This window comes from Pristiophorus japonicus, chromosome 8, assembly GCF_044704955.1.
Source record: "Pristiophorus japonicus isolate sPriJap1 chromosome 8, sPriJap1.hap1, whole genome shotgun sequence".
NCBI classification, from domain to species: domain Eukaryota; kingdom Metazoa; phylum Chordata; class Chondrichthyes; family Pristiophoridae; genus Pristiophorus; species Pristiophorus japonicus.
Genome location: NC_091984.1, coordinates 146,385,704 through 146,405,735, shown reverse-complemented (window position 1 = coordinate 146,405,735; position 20,032 = coordinate 146,385,704).

Below are 20,032 nucleotides of genomic sequence, written 5' to 3'. Positions count from 1 at the left end.
TGGGTTCCTTGAGCAGTATGTAAAGGAACCAACCAGGGGGCAGGCTATCTTAGATCTGGTCCTGTATAATGAGACAGTATTAATAAACAATCTCCCAGTAAAGGATCCCCTTGGACTGAGTGATCATAGCATGATTGAATTTCAAATTCAGATGGAGGGCAAGAAAGTTGAATCTCAAGCCAGCGTACAAAGCTTAAATAAAGGAGACTACAAAGGTATGAGGGCAGAGTTGGTTAAAGTGGACTGGGAAAATAGATTAAAGTTTAGGACGGTTGATGAACAGTGACGTACATTTAAGGAGATATTTTAATAACTCTCAAGAAAAATATTTTCCAGTGATTGTAAAGGGTGAAAAAAAAAGATAGCCATCCATAGCTAACTAAAGAAATAAAGGATGGTATCCAATTAAAAACAAGGGCATACAAGGTGACCAAAACTAGTGGGAGGACAGAAGATTGGGAAGCTTTTAAAAGCCAACAAAGAATGACTTAAAAAATGATTAAGAAAGTGAACATAGTTGATGAAAGTAAACTAGCACGAAATATAAAAACAGATAGCAAGAGTTTCTATACGTATATAAAAAGGAAAAGAGTGGCTAAAATAAATGTTGGTCCCTGAGAGGAAGAGACCGGGGAATTAATGATGGGGAACATGGAGATGGCAGGAACTCTGAACAAATATTTTGTGTCAGTCTTTACGGTAGTGGACACAAATAATATCCCAACAGTGAATAGTGGATGGTTGGGACGAACTTAACACAATCACAATCACAATCACAATGAGGGTTGTAAATCTGCGGAATTCACTGCCTCAGAGAGCTGTGGATGCTGGTCATTGAATAAATTTAAGAAAGAGATAGACAGTTACTTAACTGATAAGGGAATAAGGGTGTTATATATGTAAACCTGTATATACCTTGTGTAACCACCAGAGAGCTCATCATACAATCCCTTGGGAGCACAGGTACTTAAGGAGGCCTCACAGGCTGGAGAGACACTCTGGAGACCTGCAATAAAAGACTAAGGTCGCACTTTACTTTGAGCTCACAGTATCCAGTCAGACTCCTTATTCATACACAACAAAGGCGTTATGTGAAGTGGGCAGGGAAGTGGACCTGAGTCCATGATCGGATCAGCCATGACCTTATTAAATGGCGGAGCAGGCTCGAGGGGCCGTATGGCCTACTCCTGCTCCTATTTCTTATGTTGTTATGTAAATAGGCTGTGAGTGGGCAAAAATTTGGCTGATGAAGTATATTGTGGGAAAATGTGAGGTTATCCACTTTGGGAGGAAAAATTAAAAGCAAATTCTTGAAATGGAGAGAGATTACAGAATGGTGCAGTATCGAGGAATCTGTGGGGTTCTTGATCTATGTGCCTCCAGCTGCTTCGGCCCCAAGCTCTAGAACTCCCTCCTTAAACCTCTCCACCTCTCTATCTCTCTCCTCCTCCTTTAAAACATGCCTTAAAACCTACCTCTTTGAGCAAGCTTTTTGTCATCTGCCATAAATTCATATTTTTTGTCTTATAACACCCCTATGAAGTGCCTTGGGATGTTTTACTATGTTAAAGACTCTATGGGCTAGACGTTCAGCACATCATGGCCCATTGATCACCCATTGATCGCCCATTGATCGCCCATTGATCGCCCATTGATCACCCATTGATCGCCCATTGATCGCCCAGTTATCGCCCATTGATCACCCATTGATCGCCCATTGATCGCCCAGTTATCGCCCATTGATCACCCATTGATCGCCCATTGATCGCCCAGTTATCGCCCATTGATCGCCCAGTTATTGCCCATTTATTGCCCAGTTATCGCCCATTGATCGCCCATTGATCACCCATTGATCGCCCATTGATCGCCCATTTATTGCCCAGTTATCGCCCATTGATCGCCCATTGAGCGCCCAGTTATCGCCTAGTTATCGCTCATTTATTGGCCATTTATTGCCCATTGATCGACCAGTTATCACCCAGTTATCACTCATTTATCGCCCACTGATCGCCCATTTATCGCCCATTGATTGCCCATTTATCGATCATTGATCGGCAATTTATTGACCATTGATCGCTCATTTGTCGCCCATTGATCGCCCATTTAGCGACCATTAATCGCCCATATAAGCGCAAAGATTCAGGCTATCGCCCATATTTGCTAAAAAGTTGAAACTAGCGCCCAATTATCGCCCATTTGTTGCTGGTCCAACTTTTGGCACACATGAATGTGCTGCATCGCCCGGCCTAATTTAAAAAAAAAATTACATCATCTGCATGCAAGGCCAAAAATTGGGCTGAAAATGGAAACTTGCGCCAGATTATCGCTCAGATTATCGCCGACCGCAACTTTCGGCATTTCGCCCATACGTCGCCGAAATGATTGCTGGCCAAAAAAGTCACTGAAGAAAAGCTGCATCACCTGACCTAAAGTCGGCACTAGTCGGCAGTACTCGGCACTACGGACGTCATTTTGTGACTCGGAGGATCTGTACTGAAAGGCTGCTTCAGGTACTTGTGAGGAGAATCAATTTGTGAATTTGTGGCACTCCACTAGTCACTGCCTCCCATTCCGAAAAGGACCCGTTTATCCCGACTCGGCAACCAATGCTTCCTGTCTGCCAACCAATTCTCTATCCACGCCAGTACATTACCCCCAATACCATGCGCTTTGATTTTGCACACCAATCTCTTATGTGGGACTAGTTAAATGCCTCTTGAAAGTCCAAATTCACCACATCCACTGGTTCTCCCTTGTCCACTCTACTAGTTACATCCTCAAAAAATTCCAGAAGATTAGTCAAGCATGATTTCCCTTTCACAAATCCATGCTGACTTGGACCGATCCTGTCACTGCTCTTCAAATGCACTGCTATTTTATCCTTAATAATTGACTTCAACATTTTCCCCTCTACTGATGTCAGACTAACCGGAGGAGACGTTATACCCAATGCATATACACTGATAAGCGATCGTACCCGGCTCTGTCCAATTACACGTGCATTGGGAGGCTGTGCTTCTGAAAGGAGGTCATCAGTGAGATATGCCAGTTAATTAAGGGAGATCTGCAGCCTACCAGCACCATCAGGACTGCACTGCCTGTTGAGGTTAAGGTTACTGCGGCACTTTCCTTCGACGCATTGGGCTCCTTTCAGGCCTCTGAAGGCGACATTTGCGGTATCTCTTAGCATGCCACACATTGTTGCATTCGACAGGTGACTTTATAAGCTTCCCTATGACCAGGGAGGCACAGACTGAGAGGGCTTTGGAGTTCTCGAGAATAGCAAACTTCCCCAAGGTGCAGGGAGCAATAGACTGTACGCACATCGCCCTGAGAGCAACTTTACAGAATGAAGAGCTGTTTAAAACCGAAAGGGATTCCACTCCCTGAATGTGCAGCTCGTTGTCCACCACAAACAAATAATTCTGGCAGTAAATGCTAATTTTCCAGGGAGCATATATGATGTGCATTTCTTGTGTGAGAACACTGTCTCTGACCTGTTTAAGAGTCAGCCACAAGGTCACGGTTGGATGCTGGGGGATAAAGGATATGGCCTTGCCAGCTGGCTCATGAGCCCCTTGCGTAATCCCCAGAGAGAAGCCGAGAAGCGCTTCAATGAAAGCCATATTGCGACAGGTAATCACGCAATATCATCGAAAAGACAATTGGGATGCTTAAGCAACGCTTCAGATGCCTGGACCATTCAGGTGGCAGCCTACAATACCACCATGAGCAGGTCACTGAGTTTATTGTGGTGTGCTGCATGTTACATAACCTAGCTATAAGAGGAGGACAACAATTGCCAGATGTGACCGCCGGTCCACCTCAGGAGAGAGGAGAGGCTGAAGAGAAGGACGAGGAGGAGGAGGACGAGGAGGAGGAGGAGGACAATCAACCTGGCAATGAACCCATGCCCCCACGCCGCCCCCCACAACACTGGAAAAGCCCCGTGGAAGTTACGCAGCTGCAAACCTCTTGTGTCAGCAGCTAATAAATGAACGTTTTGCGTGAACTTATATTGGTGACAGTTACGTTTCATCCTTGTCTGGCCTGGGCTGGCCTGGCCATTGTTCCCAACCTTTGTACTAATGTTATAAGAAGACACTTCAGGACAATTGTAAAGTTAAATTAATGTGTTTAATAATTAAAGAAGAAAGTGAAAATGTTTTGTACAAACATATATAACCCCACCACCTCCACCCCGAAGCGTCAACATTTGTAACGTACAATAACATAACACCCTCCCACCATCCCCAACTGTGAACATTCAACAAAAAATGTATTTTTAACAAGAACTAAGGACTATATTGCACCACCCCTCCCCCTCCCTACCTGCGGCCATGCTTCCCTCCTGCACCTTGACACCCCCTTGTAGTAACACCCCATTTAACTCCCCGAGTAATGGGACCAAGACGTCTTGCAGCAGGGGATCTCAAGGCCTGCTGCTGTTGAGGGGGGGAGGGGAGTCGGCAGAATCTCCTCAGTGGCTGGAGGAGAAGATGTTTCCGAAGTCAGAAGGAAGTTCTTCCACCAGTCTCGCATCTGTCGTGGTGCTTGGTTGAACATTACTGTCCTGGTGGGAGGTGGGGGTGGGGGGCATACCATTATTGTTATTGTCCCGGGCGGGGTGGGGGCATACCATTATTATCCCCGTTGGGGGGGTGGGTGGTTAGTAGAGAGGGACAGGTGAGGGGTGGGAGACCGGGGGGGTGATCGGGGGCTGACCTTGTGTGGAACGGTGGGGACCAGGGTGATCGGGGGGGTTCTCAGAGTGTCTCACCAATACCCTGTACAGATGTAGCTGGACTTCCCTGCTTTTATACTCCATCCCCCTTGCAATAATGGCCAACATTCTATTGACCTTCCTGATCACTTGCTGTACCTGCATACTAACTTTTTCTGTTTCATGCACAAGGACACCCAGGTCCCTCTGTACTGCAGCAGTTTCCAAATGCAGTGCTGACAATGACCTTTGGCCTCCCGGCTCACCCCCTGTTCTATTTAAAGTTGTGTCTCCCCCGAACTGTCTCTGACACACTACGCACATTCTGCTCTCCTGATGCCCTTGCTGAGGGGAGAGGAGAGACTCTCGTGGGTGAGGCTGCAGGAGAAGCTGGCGTTGGACTCCCAGTCGGAGCCAGAGAGGGTCAGCAGGCTGCTGACACTGTAGGTGTTGTCCGAAGCTCGCAGGTAGTCGCTGGTCTGGACCCCGGCCGAAATGGTCGCCCCGTCCTTCTTCCACTCCACCTCCACCGCATCGGGGTAGAAGTGATCGGCGAGGCACACCAGGGTGGCAGTGCCCTTGGTCGTGACCTCCTCCAGGGAGGGGGGCAGCAGGGTCAGCGTGGGTGGTGTCTTCCCTCGGCCTGAAAGGGAGGAGAAGGATGTTTAACAGGTGTATATTAATGTTTGTGTGTGTCTCCGTATGTGGATAATCACATCTGATAACGGAGAGCTGGGTTAATGAACTCCTGGCTGGTGTTTAATCATTAGAGGCTAGCAACACTAATTCTTAATCTTCTTTGCCTCGTTTGATAAGTTTAGTCTGAATAGAAATGCGTTTGATTGTAAGGTGGACATCTCAAAGCGCTTTACAGCCAATGAAGTACTTTTGGAGTGTAGTCACTGTTGTAATGTGGGAAACACAGCCACCAATCTGTGCACAGCAAGCTCCCACAAACAACGATGTGATAACGACCTGATAATCTGTTCTTTTGTCATGTTGGTTGAGGGATAAATATTGACCAGGACACCGGCGAGAACTCCCCTGCTCTTCTTCGAAATAGTGGCATGGGATCTATTACAACCACCTGAGAGGGCAGACCGGGCCTTGGTTTAAAGTCTCATCCAAAAGACGGCACCTCCGACAGTGCAGTGCTCCATCAGCACTGCACTGCAGTGTCAGCCTAGATTTTTGTGCTCAAGTCCCTGGATTGAGACTTGAATCCACAACCTTCTGACTCAGAGGCGAGAGTGCAACGCACTGAGCCACGGCTGATACTCAAAATCATATTGGACTGTTGTATAAACATCTGCAGTGCAGGGTTGGCACCCATTCAGCATTGAAATGGTTAACAGTAAGAGTCGGTAAAGACTGAGTGTCCCGTTAAGACGCTGTTCACTGGCAGGAAGCTCGAACTGTAGATGGGTGGATACAGGGGAAACAGGCTCAGCAGTGAGAAAGCTCAGATCACACACAGATCGGGAGAACTTTATCCGGGAACATTGCGGCACACTTGTCTCAACACACTTCAGCAAGGCTTCATGTTGGGTGTCGGTGCAGAAGCTTCTAGATTGTATTTAAAAGCTTGCTGCCCAGAGGTCAAAGGTGAGGCTACAATCAGCATCAGTGTACCGGGGTCAGGCAGGGTCACTGCTCCCAATGATCCCATGACCTCCTGGAAGGTCAGATTGCGCAGACAATTGGCGAAGGTCAGGATGAGAGCCCTCCCACTTCAATGAAATAAAGCCTTGAATTTATAGAGCGCTTTTCACAACCTCAGGACGTCCCAAAGTGCTTTACAACCAATTGCACACAGGAAGAAGTTGCCTGGACTGGAAAATTTTAGCTCTCAGGAAAGATGAGGAATGATGGGGTGAAAAAATTATGGCCTGATTGATGTCGGCCAGGCTATTTTCTGCTTCTTTATAGTTTTAATTTTATTTCTGCTCTATCAGTTCTCAGTCTATTAAATAGAGGCATGGCAGGGCAGTTCTGTCCCATGGAGAGCACATCCTGTGCCATGTGGGAAGTCCTGGACACTTCTCGTGGCCTGGACGACCACATGTGCAGGAAGAGTCACCAGCTACAGCAACTCGAGCTCCGCGTTTCGGAGATTGAGCGGCGGCTGGAGTCACTGCGGTGCATCCGCGAGGCTGAGAACTTCGTGGATAGCACGTTTCTAGAGGTGGTCACCACGCAGCTTAAGAGTGTGCAGGCTGAGAGGGAATGGGTGACCACCAGACAGAAGAGGAGGTCCAGGCAGGTAGTGCAGGAGTCCCCTGAGTCCATCTCGCTCTCCAACCAGTATTGTGTTGTGAGTACTGGTGGGGGCGATGGTTCCTCTAGGAAGTGCAGCCAGAGCCAAGTCCACGGCACCACGGGTGGCTCAGTTGCACAGGGAGGAGGAAGAAGAGTGGAAGAGCAATAGTGGTAGGGGATTCGATAGTTAGGGGAACAGACAGGCATTTCTGCGGCCGCAGACGTGACTCTAGGATGGTATGTTGCCTGCCTGGTGCCAGGTTCAAGGATGACACTGAGTGGCTGCAGTACATTCTGAGGGGGGAGGGTGAACAGCCAGAGGTTGTGGTCCAAATCGGTACCAATGACATAGGTAGAAAGAGGGATGAGGTCCTACAGGCAGTGTTTTGGGAGCTAGGAGCGAGATTAAAAAGCAAGACCTCAAAGGTAGTAAACTCTGGGTTACTCCCGGTGTCATGGCTGGAGAGATGGTGCAGGAGGTAGAGCTTTAGTTTCCTGAGGCAGAGCTTTAGTTTCCTGAGGCACTGGGACCGTTTCTGGGGGAGGTGGGATCTGTACAAGCCGAATGGGTTGCACCTCAACAGAGCTGGGACCAAAATCCTCACGGCAGCATTTGCTAGTGTGGTTGGGGAGGGTTTAAACTAGCTTGGCAGGGGGATGGGAACCAGAGAATAGATTCAGTCGGGCGAGAAGCAAAGCTGGAATTAGAAAGCAGAAAAGTAGAAAGTGAATTTGGGAGACAGAGGAAACAAAGCTTAGAAAATAGACAGCAAGACAGTTTGGCAGTGCTAAATGGTATATCCTTCAATGCATGGAGTCTCGGGAATAAGGCAGATGAGCTGAGAGCACAGATAGACACTTGGGAGTACGATATTATAGCTATTACTGAGACATGGCTGAAAGAAGGGCAGGTATGGCAGCTCAACATTCGTGGTTACAGGGTTTTCAGACAGGATAGAGAGGGGATAAAAAAGGAGGGGGTCGCAGTTGTGAAACAATTGAAAGAAACAATTACAGCTGTGAGGAGGGATGATATGTCGGAAGGATCATCAAATGAGGCCATATAGGTCGAATTGAAGAACGAAAAAGGGGTAATCACACTGCTGGGAGTGTACTATAGACCCCCAAACAGTCAGAGGGAGAGAGAAGAGCAAATATGTGGGCACATTTCTGACAAGTGCAAAAACTATAGGGCAGTAATAGGAGGGGATTTCAACTACCCTAAAATTAACTGGGATAAAATTAGTGTGAAAGCTATAGAGGGTGTGGAATTCCTAAAATGCTTTCAGCAGAACTTTTTTTAGCCAGTTTGTAACAAGCCCAAAAAGGGAGGGGACGGTTCTGGACTTGGTTTTGGGGAATGAAGAGGGGCAGGTGGAAGGGGTATCAGTGGGAGAGCATTTTGGTGCCAGTGATCATAATTCAGTTAGATGTCGAATAGTTATAGAAAAGGACAAATATAGACCAGCAATAAACGTTCTCAATTGGGGAAAAGCCAATTTTGCTGAGCTGAGATGAGATTTAGCCAAAGTGGACTGGAAACGGCTACTTGAAGGTAAATCAGTGTCAGAGCAGTGGGAGGCATTCAAGGAGGAAATCCTGTGGTTTCAGAGTAAGTCTGTTCCCTGAAAGAAAAAGGGTGGGGCTAACAAATCTAGAGGTCCTGAATGTCAAGGGAAATACAGTGTAGGATAAAGTAAAAAAGGGAGGCTTATTACAGACACTGAGGGCTCAATACTGCAGGAACTTTTGAGGAGTATAGAAAGTGCAGGGCTGCAATTAAAAAGGAAATTAGGAAAGCAAAGAGAGAGCATGAAAACATCTTGGCAAGTAAAATCAAGGAAAACCCAAAGATGTTTTATAAATACATTAAGAGCAAGAGGATAATTACAGAAAGAGTAGTGCCTATTAAAGACCATAAAGGTAATCTGTGTGTGGAGATGTAAGATGTCGGTATGGTTCTTAATGAATACTTTGTGTCTGTTTTCACAAAAGAGAGGGTCGATGCAGATATTGCAATCAGGGAAGAGAAGTGTGAAATATTAGATGAAATAAAGATAGTGAGAGAGGAAGTATTAAGGGGTTTCCGAGATTTGACAGTGGATAAATCCCCAGGCCTGGATGAAATGTATCCCAGGCTATTAAGAGAAGCAAAAAGGAAATAGCAGAGGCTCTGACCATCATTTTCCAATTCTCGGGATACAGGTGTGGTGCCAGAGGACTGGAGGATAGCTAATGTTGCACCTTTTTTTAAAAAGGGAGAAAGGGATAGACCAATTAATTACAAAGAAAAATAGAAACACAGAAAATATGTGCAGGAGCAGGCCATTCGGCCCTTCGAGCCTGCACCGCCATTCAATAAGATTATAACGAATCATTCCCTCAGTACCCCTTTCCTGCTTTCTCTCCATACCCCTTGATCCATTTAGCCGTAAGGACCAAATCTAACTCCCTCTTGAACATATCCATGAACTGACATCAACAACTCTCTGCGGCAGGGAATTCCACAGGTTAACAAATCTCTGAGTGAAGAAGTTTCTCCTCATCTCAGTGCAAAATGGCTCACCTCTTATCCTCAGACTATGTCCCCTGCTTCTAGACTTCCCAACATCGGGAACATTCTTCCCGCATCTAACTTGTCCAGTCCCGTCAGAATCTTATATGTTTCTATGAGATCCCATCTCATCCTTCTAAACTCCAGTGTATAAAGACCCAGTTGATCCAGTTTCTCCTCATATGGCAGTCCAGCCATCCCGGGAATCAGTCTGGTGAACCTTCGCTGCACTCCCTCAATAGAAAGGACATCCTTCCTCAGATTAGGAGACCAAAACTGAACACAATATTCCAGCTGAGGCCTGTACAACTGCAGTAAGACCTTCCTGCTCCTATACTCAAACCCCCTAGCTATGAAGGCCAACATACCAATGGCCTTCTTCACCGCCTGCTGTACCTACATGCCAACTTTCAATGACTGATGAACCATGACAGCCAGGTCTCGTTGCAACTCCCCTTTTCCTCATCTGTCACCATTGAGATAATATTCTGCCTTTGTGTTTTTGCCCCCAAATTGGATAACCTCACATTTATCCACATTATACTGCATCTGCCATGCATTTGCCCACTCACCGAACCTATCCAAATCACCCTGCTGCCTCTTAGCGTCCTCCTCACAGCTCACACCACTCCCCAGTTTAGTATCATCAACAAACTTGGAGATATTACACTCAATTCCTTCATCTAAATCATTAATGTATATTGTAAAGAGCTGGCGTCCCAGCACTTAGCCCTGCGGCACTCCACTAGTCACTGTCTGCCATTCTGAAAAGGACCCATTTATCCCGACTCTATGCTTCCTGTCTGCCAACCAGTTCTCTATCCACGTCAGTACATTACCGCCAATACCATGTGCTTTGATTTTGCACAACAATCTCTTGTGTGGGACCTTGTCAAAAGCCTTTTGAAAGTCCAAATACACCACATCCACTGGTTCTCCCTTGTCCACTCTAATAGTTACATCCTAAAAATATTCCAGAAGATTTGTCAAGCATGATTTCCCTTTCACAAATCCATGCTGACTTGGACCGATCCTGTCACTGCTTTCCAAATGCGCTGTTATTTCATCCTTAATAAATTATTCCAACATTTTCCCCACTACTGCTGTCAGTCTAACTGGTCTATAAATACCCCATTTCATCTCTCCCTCCCTTTTTAAAAAGTGGTGTTACATTAACTACGTACATTGCAGACCAGTCAGCCAAACCCCGGTGGTGGGAAAATTATTAGAAAAATTCCTGAGAGACAGGATAAATCTTCATTTAGATCGATGGGTTAATCAAGGACAGTCAGCATGAATTTGTTGAGGGAAGATCATGTCTGGCTAACTTAATTGAATTAATGGAGGAAGAAATAAGGAGGATCTCTGACGTCAGCACGTTTGATGTACTGTATATGGATGTTAGCAAGACATTTGATAAGGTCTCACATGGCAGACTGGTCACGAAAGTAAAAGTCCATGGGATCCAGGGAAAAGTGGTAAGTTGGATCCAAAGTTGGCTCAGAGGCAGGAAGCAAAGGGTAATGGTTGATGGGTGTTTTTGTGACTGGAAGGCTGTTTCCAGTGGGGTTCTGCAGGGCTCAGTACTAGGTCCCTTGCTTTTTGTGGTATATATCAATGATTTAGACTTGAATGTAGGGGGTATGATTAAGAAGTTTGCAGACGATTCTAAAATCGGCTGTGTTGTTGATAATGAAGAAGAAAGCTGGAGACTGCTAGAAGATAACAATGAAATTGTCAGGTGGGCAGAACAGTGGCAAATGGGATTTAATCCAGAGAAGTCTGAGGTAATGCTTTTGGGGAAGGATAACAAGGCAAGGGAATACATATTAAATTGTAGGACACTGAGGATTTTTGAGGAACAAAGGGACCTTGGTATGCATGTCCACATATCCCTGAAGGTAGCAGGCCAGGTAGATGGGTTTTTACGACAATCTGGCAGTTTCGTGGTCACCATTACTGACACTAGCTTTTTATTCCAGATTTATTTAATTAACTGAATTAAATTCCCCAGCTGCCGTGGTGGGATTTGAACTCGTGTCTCTGGATCATTAGTCCAGGCCATTGTAGTCCATAGCTCTTTCAAAGAGCCAGCATGGGTTTGATGGGCTGAATGGCCTCCCTCTGTGCTGTGAGATGCTGTAATTAAGAAGCAGGGCTCCAGCTAGCGTGGGCAATGTGGGTTCAAGGGTTGAAAACAGGGGTTTGGGTGGAGCCCATATAGATGTACCACAAGGGGGAGTTACAGCATCGATTGATCCAACTATTGGCAGCGGGAAAACCGGGGACGGAAATAGCTTCAATAAAATGTATGCTGTGACTTTTAAAGTGGTCAACACCACCAGCACGATTATAGAATCACAGAAAATGACAGCACGAAAGGAGGCCATTTCGGCCCATCATGTCCGCACCGGCCAACAAAGAGCGACCCAGCCTCATCCCACTTTCCTGCCCTGGGTCCATAGCCCTGTGGGTTATAGCACTTTAAGTGCACATCCAAGTACTTTTTAAATGTAGTGAGAAAACACCCCCAGCAGATCCAATCTTTCCTCATAGCTAAAATTCTCCAGTCCCGGCAACATCCTCGTGAATCTCCTCTGTACCCTCTCTCGTGTAATCACATCTTTCCTGTAATGTGGTGACCAGAACTGCACGCAGTACTCTAGCTGTGGCCTAACTAGTGTTTTATACAGTTCAAGCATAACCTCCCTGCTCTTCTATTCTATGCCTCGGCTAATAAAGGCAAGTATTGCGAATGACTTTTTAAGCACCTTATCGACCTGGCCTGCTACCTTCAGGGATCTGTGGACATGCACTCCAAGGTCCCTCCGTTCCTCCAACCCTCTCAGTACCCTCCCATTTATTATGTATTCCCTTGCCTTGTTGCCCCTCCCCAAATGCATTAGAACAAGGCTGCAGTTAGAGCAGCCTTTCCACCCGCTGACAGCACTCATTGAGTCTGACTCATGGCATCGATCAGCTGGACATTGATCTGGAAACACCAGCCCCCTGGTGAGGGAATCAAGGCTCTGATGCGACTGATAAAAGTCAAGATGAGGTTGTGGAGGTACACAGCTGCTGCTGGACACAATGAACAGGAGGAGGCCATTCAGCCCCTCGAGCCTGTTCCCCATTCAATCAGATCACGGCTCATCTGTATCTGAACTCCATCTACCCGCCTTGGTTTCGCAATTCCAAGGCCTATACTCTCCAGAGTTTAGAAGAATGAGAGGGGATCTCATTGAAACATATAAGATTCTGACAGGGCTTGACAGTGTAGATGCAGGGAGGATGTTTCCTCTGGCTGGGGAGTCTATAACCAGGGGTCACAGTCTCAAAATAAGAGGTCGGCTATTTAGGAGAAACCTCTTCACTCAGAGGGTGTTGAATCTCTGTAATACTCTGCCCCAGAGGGCTGTGGAGGCTTGGTCTTTGAGTATATTCAAGACGGAGATCGATAGATTTTTGGATACAAAGAGAATCAAGGGATATGGGGACAGTGCAGGAAAGTTGAGTTGCGGTAGATGATCAGCCATGATCTCATTGAATGGCGGAGCAGGCTCTCGGGACCGAATGGTCTACTCCGGTTCGGGAGGGGCAGAGGGGATGGGAGGGGGGAGGGGCATGTGAGGTAGGGAGTTTGGGAGGGAGTGAGGGGTGAGTTGGGATGGGGGGAGGGAGGGTGAGGGATGTGGTGTGAGGAGGGCGGAAGTGAGGGAGGAAGGCAGGGGAGCGGCTGGAGGTGGGGGGCGGTGAGAATGGCTCGGTGAGGGGAGGCGGGCGGGGAAGTAGAGACCGATATCGGCTGCCTATTAACCAACGCCTCTTTTTAAAAATTATCATCCTTGTTTTCAAATCCCTCCATGGCCTCGCCCCTCCCTATCTCTGTAATCTTCTCCAGCCCCACAACCCCCCGAGATGTCTGCGCTCCTCCAATTCAGCCCTCCTGAGCATCCCTGAGTATAATCGCTCAACCATTGGTGGCCGTGCCTTCTGTTGCCGAGACCCCAAGCTCTGGAATCCCTCCCAAAACCTCTCCGTCTCTCGACCTCTCTTTCCACCTTCAAGACACTCCTTACAACATACCTCTTTGGTCACCTACACTAATTTCTTCTTATGTGACTTGGTATCAAATTTTGTATCTCATAATACTCCTGGGAAGTGCCTTGGGACGTTTCACTATGTTAGAGGCGCTATATAAATACAAGTTGTTGTTGTTGAATTGAGGCAAAATCTGGTATTCTGGATGTCACCGCTACTTTTAACGCCCTCTCCAAAGCACGCACAGCAAAGGCAATGCTCCTATTTTAAAAATTAGGCAGACAGAAAACAGGAATCTATAGACCAGTTAGCCTAACTTCTGTGTTTGGGAAAATGCTGGAGTCCATTATTAAGGAAGCAGTAGCAGGACATTTGGAAAAGCATAGTTCAATCAAGCAGAGTCAGCACGGTTTTATGAAAGGGAAATCATGTTTGACAAATTTGCTGGAATTCTTTGAGGATGTAACGAGCAGGGTGGATAAAGAGGAACCAGTAGATGTGGTGTGTTTGGATTTCCAGAAGGCATTCGATAAGGTGCCACATAAAAAGCACAAGATAAAAGTTCACGGGGTTGGGGGTAATATATTAGCATGGATAGAGGATTGGCTAACTAACAAAAAACAGAGAGTCAGGATAAATGGTTCACTTTCCCGTTGGCAAACGGTAACTAATGGGGTGCCGCAGGGATCGGTGCTGGGGCCTCAATTATTTACAATCTACATTAATGACTTAGATGAAGGGACCGAGTGTAATGTAGCCAAATTTGCTGATGATACAAAGAAGGACATTGAGCTATCCAACAAAGACTATTACACATTACACCAAACAAATGAAAAAGTAAGGGAGGAAATTGAGGAAATATTGGCCGCTCCAAAATGGGATTTGGGATTCAATATTCAGATTCTCTCCTGGGTTCTAATCGTGTCTCATGCACTAGCCAGTGTATCGTTGGTTCTTTGGTGTAACTATTTATCTTATCCTGTAAGTTAAAACAGAATACAAAGGAAGGGAATGTTGAAGAGTTGTTAAGATGAACCAAAGCCAAAGTGTTTGTATATAAAACTGAAGTCAGATCAAGGCCGAACATTTTTGTTGTACAAGTGTTGGTTTGTCAGGAAAAAGTACTGTTTTTTGATGTAAAACAGGAATGTAATCTGAAGTTTTTGACTGAGACTGCAATACACCCAAATAGAGCTCATGGAAAAATAACTCCACAAGTAATGTCTCTAGTTTCATATTAGCGAAACATTAAAGGAGGGAGTGTAAGGTTACTAATCTTCAGAAAAGCACAGAAGGTGACCATGAACTAAAGATTAATACAAACTTTTGGAATGAAGCTGGACAATTAAGGGCATTCTTGGTCAGGGAACAAAACTGACTCCATGCATAACAAGAATGGAGTTGTTACATGAGGTCCTGAACTTGATAGACCAGGGTGGGGAAAACAAGCTCACTGGAGACACCAAGTCTGTAAAAAGACCAGACAACAAAGGAACCACACTAGGTGCACATCTTTTGTGATGAGGTGTGAAGATGAGAAATCAACTTGAGCCTTACAGACTCAGTGTGCAAATGGGAAAACAGATGAGTCCATTATTGCAGTCAATCAACCAAGGGGACCACAAAACAATATATCGATGCAAACACTTTATCAGAAACCGCAGTGGCGGGAGATCAGTCATAACCTGGATATAAATATGCGAGCTAGAAGCAGTTCTGCAGAATACGGAAGAAGGACAGGAACAGACGGAAGAAGAAGCACACAGAAGAAATAGAAGGACACGTGTACAGATGGACACAGGTCGAAAGAACAAACAGATGAATGGACAGAAGGACATGTAGTACGGAACGTACATGGAGGGAACAACACTGCAGAGAATGGCCAAAAGAAGATCAACTGGTCACAGAACCAATGACCACAAACCTACAATAGATACAGCCAGGAAGGGCGATTGTATGTCTTCAGCCGATTTCTAAGTATCAGATAGAATGAAAAATAATCACCCTATAAGACAAAGATGGGTGGGAATGCAAATTGTGAGGAGGACACAAATAGTCTGCAAAGGGATATAGACCAGCTAAGTGAATGGGCACAAATTTGGCAGATGGAGTGTAATGTGGGAAAATGTGAGGTTTTCCGCTTTGGCAGAATGAAGAGGAAAGCAAATTAATTTTCAAATGGAGAAAAATTGCAAAGGGGACCTTGTGCATGAAACACAAAAAGTTAGTATGCGGTTACAGCAATAATCAGGAAGGCAAATGAAATGTTGGCCTTAATTGCAAGGGGGATAGAGTATAAAAGCAGAGAAATCCTGCTACATCTATACAGGGTATTGGTGAGGCCACACCTGGAGTACTGTGTGCAGTTTTGGTATCCATACTTCAGAAAGGATATACTTACATTGGCAGCAGTTCAGAGAAGTTTCACTGGATTGATTCTGAAGATGAGAGGGTTGACTTATGAGGATAGGTTGAGTAGGTTAGGCCTATAATCATTGGAGTTCAGAAGAATGAGAGGTGATTTTATCGAAACATATAAGATAATGAGGGGGCGCCAAGTTGGATGCAGTGAGGATATTTACACACATAGGGGAAACTAGTACTAGGGATCATAGTCTCAGAATAAGGGGCCGTCCATTTAAAACTGAGTTGAGGAGGAATTTCTTCTCTCAGAGGCTTGTAAATCTGTGGAAATCTCTGCCACAGAGAGCTGTGTAGGCTGGGTCATTGATTATATTTAAGGTGGAGATAGACAGATTTTTGAGCGATAAGGGAATAAAGGGTTATGGGAAGCGGGCAGGGAAGTGGAGCTGTGTCCAAGATCAGATCAGCCATGATCTTATTAAATGGCGGGGCAGACTCGAGGGCCCAGGTGGTCTACTACTGCTCCTATTTCTTATGTTCTTAACCTTTAATACCCTTACCCAACAGGGCGCTGTTGGTGCCGGAGAACCAGCCTGAGCCTCAGATCCTAAACTCCTCACTGCAACACTGGACTGAGACACAGAGGAAACAGAGTGTGTGCAGAGTGGAAACTGGCTGGTGCCCTGGTCCCCGAGCCCACTCAGCGACCGCCACCCTGGTCCCCTGAGAACCCTCCCCTCCGCGGTACTGTCTTCATGAAGAAATATACAAATAACCTTCCGAAGGTACTAGGAGACACTGGGTCTAGTGAGAAGGAGGAACTGAAGGATATCCTTATTAGGTGGGAAATTGTATTAGGGAAATTGATGGGATTGAAGGCCGATAAATTCCAGGGGCCTGATAGTCTGCATCCCAGAGTACTCAAGGAAGTGGCCCTAGAAATAGTGGATGCATTGGTGATCATTTTCCAACAGTCTATCGACTCTGGATCAGTTCCTATGGACTGGAGGGTAGCTAATGTAACACCACTTTTTTTAAAAAGGAGGGAAAGAGAAAATGGGTAATTATAGACCCATTAGCCCTACATCAGTCGTGGGGAAAATGTTGGAATCAATCATTAAGGATCAAATCGCAGCACATTTGGAAAGCAGTGACAGGATCAGACCAAGTCAGCATGGATTTATGAAAGGGAAATCATGCTTGACGAATCTTCTGGAATTTTTCAAGGATGTAACGAGCAGAGTGGACAAGGGAGAACCAGTGGATGTGGTGTATTTGGACTTTCAAAAGTCTTTTGACAAGGTCCCACACAAGGGATTGGTGTGCAAAATCAAAGCACATGGTATTGGGGGTAATATACTGACATGGATAGGGAACTGGTTGGCAGACAGGAAGCAGAGAGTCAGGATAAACGGGTCCTTTTCAGAATGGCAGGCAGTGACTAGTGGAGTGCCGCAGGGCTCAGTGCTGGGACCCCAGCTCTTTACAATGTACATTAACGAATGAGATGAAGGAATAGAGTGTAATATCTCCAAGTTTGTGGATGACACTAAACTGGGTGGCGGTGTGAGCTGTGTGGAGGACGCTAAAAGGCAGCAGGGTGACTTGGACAGGTTAGGTGAGTGGGCAAATACATGGCAGATGCAGTATAATGTGGATAAATGTGAGGTTATCCAATTTGGAGGCAAAAACACAAAGTCGGAATATTATCTGAATGGCAGCAAACTAGGAAAAGGTGAGTTGCAATGAGACCTGGGTGTCATGGTTCATCAGTCACTGAAAGTTGGCATGCGGGTACAGCAGGCGGTAAAGAAGGCAAGTGGTATGTTGGCCTTCATAGTTTGGGGATTTGAATATAGAAGCAGAGAGGTCTTAATGCAGCTGTACAGGGCCTTAGTGAGACCTCACCTGGAATATTGTGTTCAGTCTTGGTCTCCTAGACTGAGGAAGGATGTTTTTGCTATTGACAGAGTGCAGCGAAGGTTCACCAGACTGATTCAAGGGATGGCTGGGCTGTCATATGAGGAGAGACTGGATCAACTGGGCTTTTATTCACTGGAGTTTAGAAGGATAAGAGGGAATCTCACAAAAACATGTAAAATTCTGATGGGACTGGACAGGATAGATGCAGGAAGAATGTTCCTGATGTTGGGGAAGTCCAGAACAAGGGGACACAGTCTTAGGATAAGGGGTAGGCCATTTAGGACTGCGCTGAGGAGAAACTTCTTCATTCAGAGAGTTGTTAACCTGTGGAATTCCCTGCCGCAGAGATTTGTTGATGCCAGTTCATTAGATATATTCAAGAGGGAGTTAGATATGGCCCTTATGGCTAAGGGGATCAAGGGGTATGGAGAGAAAGCAGGAAAGGGGTGCTGAGGGAATGATCAGCCATGATCTTATTGAATGGCAGAGCAGGCTCAAGGGGCCGAATGGCCTCCTCCTGCTCCTAATGTTCTTATGGAACATTAGTCCGTGTTCTGGGGATTTTCTGCTGGGTCCAGGTTTAATCAGCAGGGGAATTGTGCGAGTCCCAGTTAATAAAAAGAAAAGCCAAATTAAAGAAAGACCTGCAATTATATTGCACCTTTCATACCTGAGGAGGTCCCAAAGTGCTTCACAGCCAATGAAGTACATTTTTAAGTGTAGTCACTGTTGTAATGTGGGAAACACGGCAACCAATTTGTGCACAGCAAGCTCTCACACACAGCAATGGGTTGAATGACCTCTTCATGGAAGAGGACACAAATAACATCCAAGAAATGCGAGGGAACCTAAGGTCTAGTGAGCAAGAGGAATTAAAGGAAACGATTTTTCGTAACAAAATAGAGCTGGAGAAACTAATGGGACTGAAGGCCGATAAATCCCCAAGGCCTGATGATCTGCATCCCAGACTACTAAAAATGAGGTAGCCATGGAAATAGTAGATGCATTGGTTGTCATCTTTCAAAATTCTATAGATTATGGAACAGTTCCTGCAGATTGTAGGGTGGCAAATGTAACCCCACTACTTAAAAAAAGGAGGGAGAGAGAAAACGGGGAATTACAGACCGGTTATCCTGACATCAGTAGTAGGGAAGATGCTAGAGTCTATTATAAAGGATGTGATAACGGCACACTTAGATAATATCAACGGGATTAAACAAAATCAACATGGATTTATGAAAGGAAATTCACGTTTGACAAATCTATTGGAGTTTTTGGAGGATGCAACTAACAGAATAGATAAGGGATAACCAGTGGATGTAGTGTATTTGGATTTTCAGAAGCCCTTTGATAAAAATCCCACATAAGAGGTTAGTGTGCAAAATTAAAGCACATAGGATTGTGGGTAACGCATTGGCATGGATTGAAAATTGGTTAACTGACAGGAAACAGTCGGAATAAATGGGTGTGTTTCAGGGTGGCGGGCAGTGACGAGTGGGGTACCACAGGGATCAGTGCTTGGGCCCCAGATATTACAATATATATATATATATAAATAAATGATTTGGATGAGGGAACCAAATGTTATATTTCCAAGTCTGCTGACGACACAAAATTAGGTGGGATTGTGAGTTGTGTGGAGGATGCAAAGACACTGCAAGGCGATTTAGATAGGTTGAGTGAGTGAGCAAACACATGGCAGATGTAACATATTGTGGATAAATGTGAAGTTACTCACTTTGGTAGTAAAAACATAAGGACAAAGTATTATTTAAATGGTGATAACTTGGGAAGTGTCGATGGACAGAGGGACCTGGGTGTCCTTGTACACCAGTCAGTGAAAGCAAACATACAGGTGCAACAAGCAGTTAAGAAGGCAAATAGTATGTTGGCCTTCATTGCAAGAGGATTTGAGTACAGGAGCAAGGATGTCTTATGACAGGGCCTTGGTGATACCGCACCTGGAGTATTGTGTACAGTTTTGGTCTACTTACCTAAGAAAGGATATACTTGCCATAGACGGAGTGCAGCGAAGGTTCACCAGACTGATTCCTGAGATGGGCAGGACTGTCGTATGACGAGAGATTGGATCGATTAGGTCTGTATACACTAGAGTTTAGAAGAGTGAGAGATGATCTCATTGAAACGTATAAAATTCTAACTGGTTT